The following is a 5,404-nucleotide window of genomic DNA, read 5'->3' as shown; positions in this document are numbered from 1 at the left end:
AGATGTGAGCCGCCGCCATCACGGCTCTGTGTTAAGTGCTTTTTTTCTTATATACATGTGTATTTTTTTTGTTCATTGCAATTTTTTCATATATATATAATGTATGTATGTATGTGGTAGCTATATGATGAATGGATGTTGCTATGTATGTATGAATATAATGTTCATAGCATTTTTTTTGTTTATATATGTTTTTTCATATATGTATTAATTTTTTATTTAGGTTGTTAGTAGATATCGATTTTAGGTTAGTGCATTTTAGGTTAGTGTAGAGGAAAAAGTAAAATAAGGAAAGGGAAGAAAAGAAGAAGAAGGAAGAAGGAAGAAGAAGAAGAAAAAGAAGGAGAGGAAAAAGGAAAATAAGAAGAGGAAGAAAGGAGAAGAAGAGGAGAGTAAGAAGAGGGGAAATAAATAAGAAGAGGAAAAAAGAAGAAAAAGAAGAGGAGAAGAAGAAAGGAAAAGAGGAGAAGAAGAAAAAATAGAATATTTTCTATTTTTTTCTTCTTCTCCTCTATTCCTTTCTTCTTCTCCTCTTTTTTTTCCTTTTTTTTCTTCGATCTTCTCCTCTGTCGTCGTCGATATACCCCTCCCGATAACTTCAACACGAGGGAGAAGAAGAAAAAGAAGAGGAGAAGAAGAAGAAAGGAATAGAGGAGAAAGAAGAAACTTCAACACGAGGGGGGGGGGCTACCGATACCCCCTCCCCGATAACATTATTTTCCCATGTATATGTATGTCGCGTCGTTGTCGATATAACCCCCTCCCGGATAACTTCGACATGAGGGGCGGTTGATATATATACCCCCTCTCGACCGTGATAACTTATACCACGACAGCACCCCCCTCGGCCCTCTCGCTCGACCAAAACTCTCGAGGACACCCAAACCCTAGAGAAAAAACGATGTTGGTCTACTACCCCCTCCCACCGCGCCCCTACCCGACAAACTCTCTCAAGGCCACCCAAATTTACCAAGTTAAAAGAGCATTGTCGTCAAGGCCACCCCAAACCCTTGAAGCGTTGTGTCGAGGCCACCCCAAACCCTTGAAGCGTTGTCTAGGCCACCCCAAACCCTAGAGAACCAGCGTCGAGGCCACTAACATGATTCCTTATTGTGATTAGCTAGCTAGTTCTACGTTTGCCACTAATATATATCCATTTGTACCATGTTTGAATAATAATTGACATGTTGTAAATATTTGCAGAAATTATGGAGCACTCCCGAGATGAAGCAACAGAAGTGATGTTGGGGGAGATAATCGCACAAGGAAGTGATGTCGTTGCGTCATTTCTCAACGACACTGATGGTCAGGAAGGGCTGGGTGAAGAAGAGGGCTATGTTCATGATGGCTCCGGACCATTAATGTCGGTACAAGAAGAGGGCTATGTTCATGATGGCTCTGGTGACCCAATGGAAGTAAAAGAAGGAGATCGTGCTGACTGCTCCGGTGACCGAACCGAGTCCGGCCAGGTATATATATATTAGTTAAGCCCGTGTTGACTAGTTAATTGATGCATTCATTGTTTTGGTATATGTACACATATTAATTAACTCTCGTCTTTCTTCCTTTTTCTAGCCCTCCAGATCGAGCACAATTTCGGTAAGGAGACGAGGCCTGAAGAAAAAGTTGAGCTCGGATGAAAGGTTTGAGATCACATCAATCGCGCCCGACGGCGAACCGATTGAACCCATCCGGACAAAGAATGCATTTTCTGCTAAGTGCGGGGTTCTTGTTAGGGACAAGATCCCGATCAGCATCCAGCAATGGTATAAGCCTAAGGAGGAAGACCCTGAGGTGTCTTATGTCAATGATATGCAGAAAGATGATCTTTGGACTAAGTTGAAGGCAAATTTCACTTTACCGCCAGAGGAGGGTCCGGAGAAGCCAGTTAAAGAGCAATTAATCAAGTCTTGTGCTCTTAAGAAGATGGCAAGCCTATTCAGAAGGTGGAGGAAAGAGTTGAACAAGTTTGTCGACAAAGAAGAGACACCAGAATTCATCGGCAAATATGAGAAGATCAAAGATCACTGGCCCGCATTTGTGGCCCATAAGACATCGGAAAAGAGTAAGAAGATGTCGGCGACAAACAAGCAAAATGCTGCGAAGAAGCAGTTTCACCATCGCACGGGGTCAGGTGGCTACCTCAAAGCCCGTCCTAAGTGGTCCAAGGCTGAGAATGATCTGCTTGATAAAGGGATCGAACCAGAGACAATGAACTAGCCAGACCGTTGCCGGACTTGGTTCTTCGGGGCTGGCAGAACCTTGCACCCTGTATCAGGGAAGTGTCGTTGGACGGACGAGCAACTGAAAATACCAGTCAAGAGGCTTCGGCACTATATCGATGCAGCGCAGCAAGGGACGTTCGTTCCAGACAGGGAGAAGGACGAGCTCACAATGGCCCTCGGGAATCTTGAGCAACCTGGACGGACACGAGGCACGCCAGGCTCCATTCCATGGAAGGTTGGTTTTCCGGACGCAGGGGGTTACAAAACCTGGGAGAGGAGGAAGAAACTGGAGCAGAGCCAACTGCAGGCGCTGCACGAAAGGGTAATGGGGCTAGAGGAACGAGAAGCAGATCGCAGCAAACGACCTGCCGAAGCTTCCCCCGAAGCTACCCCGTCATCTCAGCGGAGAAGCAGCGTGGCTTCCACCGAGCTGCTTCAGCCGGAGCATGTCTTGACGGCTCCTGCCAGCTATCCCGTGGATGCTATCACGGAGTCTCAAAATTGCCACATTATGACGCAATGGATGAATTTGAAGGTCAAGGCGGTTGTTGGCTCTGTTTATCCTACTGAACATGGCGCAACTTTTCACTGCCGGCCAATTCCAGAAGGATATGCTAGGGTGATGGTGGATGAAATAACGGAGGGATTTGAGGACCTCCAGCTTGACTACCCTACTGGTGAAGGGGAGACTAGGCTGGGTTCTGCTCTGAAGACTCCATGCCTATGGCGGAAGGAGCTCATCAACCTTCCGAACTGGACGCCTCCGTCTCCTCCTCCTCCTCCTCCGACGAGTCAGGGCACGCCGCCTCCTCCACCGCCTCCTCCTCCGGCGAGTGACGATCAGGGCACTGGGCCTCCTTCTCCGGCGCGTGGCGGCACTCCGCCTCCTTCTCCGCCTGCGCCGGCGCGCCCGAGCAACCAGCAGCCTCCTCCTTCTCCGCCTCGCCAGCAAGGACGGAAGAGACCCGCCGCCGCCCCGGCTGCTCCGGCGCGTCATAGTCCTTCTCCTCCGCCTCGTAAGCAAGCATGAAAGAAGACAGATGCCGCAGCCGCTCCGTCTGCTCCGGCGTCTAGCAGTACAGCCACAGGCGGGAGGCAATACAGATACGGTCCTCCTCTCAAGCCTCTAGAGAAGTTACCGTACGAGAGGACCGTGGAGGAAAACGCGAAGATCGTGCGGGCCGAAGTGGACAACTTCTATGAAGGGTTGAAAGCAAAGAGACATCCACCTCCGGAGGAGAAGGTAGATCCGGTGAAAGCAAAGCGCACTCTCGATGCACTGAGGAAACCAGCAAAGTCTCCGCCGAGAACCAACTATGAGCGCATTACTGAACAGACATATCTCTAAGCGGAGCGGTCGGAAAGTACTGTCAGACATCAAAGGTCAAGAGAACGAGCAGCTGTGAAAAATATTGCCCAGCTCAGCAAACAAGCAAATCAATCGTGCCCCCCGTTCAATGTGTCTAGCGGCGACATCGTCACTAATGCTCCGGGGACGATGGCCGGTTATGGCAATCTTGCTGATTACATGCCTGACGATCAACTTCCTGATTTCATGGAGGTGGACGAACACATATACGATTACGGGAAGCCTCTCGTCAAAGATGAAAAATCTCTAACAATGATGATGCGAAGATTCCATAATTGGTACATGAAAACCTGCAGAGAGTCTGGGGGGACGAATAGTTTGTATCTGAACATTAAAGAGGAGCACGACCTCGTTGGGACTGATCTGTTGCCTGTTCCATTTGAGGAGTTCTTCGCGTTCTTCAATCAAAAGGCCCTCGATAAATTAACGGTCTTTTGCTATTGTCTGTAAGTACTATTTCTGTCATTAAGTCTCTATATATAGCTCGACTCTTTCATTGCATTTATTTATAATTAATTATCCTCAATATATTATGCAGATTGAAGATCGTCGAGTGCAGAAAACAAGAAATGTATGATATTGGGTTCATTAACACTATCATAGATGATATTCAGGTTAAAAAGCACCCAACTTGCTACAATCGTTGATCAAAAATCAAAACAAAGATACCATACTCTTTCCTTACAACTTCAAGTGAGAGTTACTGTCGTGTGCATATTCGGTTTCCCTTGTTACTCGAGCGAGGTTATAGTAATGTAATTGATGAGTTATGCATGCGCGCGCAGCTTCCACTATGTTCTTCTGGTGATTAAGCTTGAGCGGGGACTAGTAACCGTCTTAGACTCGAGACGAAAAGATCCTGAAACCTATGCGGACATGACTGAATTGCTCAACAAGTAAGTTCAATCGATCATTATCGCACCATATCGGCAACTTTTTGTTCATTTCCTGATATCTCAAGTAATAATAATTATTTTCTTTGTCTTGCAGGGTTTGGAAACAGTTCACCGCAGAACCTCCGGGACTGCCGAAGGAGCTGCGATATACATACCCGAAAGTAAGTACTACTGACTACCTAGTTGCGCGCATCTCCCGTTGATTCTATAGCTATACTTTCATCAATGTCATTTATAATGCTTCATTATCAGTTTGATTGACCTCTATTTCTCGTAAAGTGCTTGTGGCGGGAACAAGGGAATGATTTCTGTGGATACTACGTGTGCGAGTTCATGTACAACGCGACTTTGAAAAATAAGTGGGGCTACTCTAAAAGACAATATGAAGTGCGTAAGCAATAATATTCACAATTTTATTTTATTACACCATCATTTCTGTTGAGTTTCATTCATATATGTGTATTAATTAATCCCCTTCTTCAAATTAGACGTGGCAGATGCGGAATGAACTCCTAGAACAAGATCGCATGAAAGTAATTCAAGAGGAATTGGCTGGATTCTTTCTTGACCACGTCATCAATAAAGCCGGAGAATACCATGTGGAAGTTGATTTCAATTGCTAGGGGATTGTAATTAAGAGATCTTACATATTGTATATGTATGTAGCCAGTAGCGTCGGATAGATAATACGAAAACTTGTTGTTCGACCAATCTCTCGGAGAAGGAGAGGTCGATCGATCACTTCTCTTGGTATGCATGACGAACTTCTGTACTTAATGGTTCCCTTCATTTTCTTACTATCTAGCGTGTCGAGGGCCTCTCTATATATAGTACGTAGCGTCGACCAAGCACGGACATAAGAGAGGACACTTCTCTCTATTAATTAGCTAGCTACCACAATATATGGAACACCT

The sequence above is a fragment of the Triticum dicoccoides genome, chromosome 1B, assembly GCF_002162155.2.
Source record: "Triticum dicoccoides isolate Atlit2015 ecotype Zavitan chromosome 1B, WEW_v2.0, whole genome shotgun sequence".
Classification (NCBI taxonomy): Eukaryota; Viridiplantae; Streptophyta; class Magnoliopsida; order Poales; family Poaceae; genus Triticum; species Triticum dicoccoides.
This window is presented reverse-complemented; position numbering follows the sequence as displayed.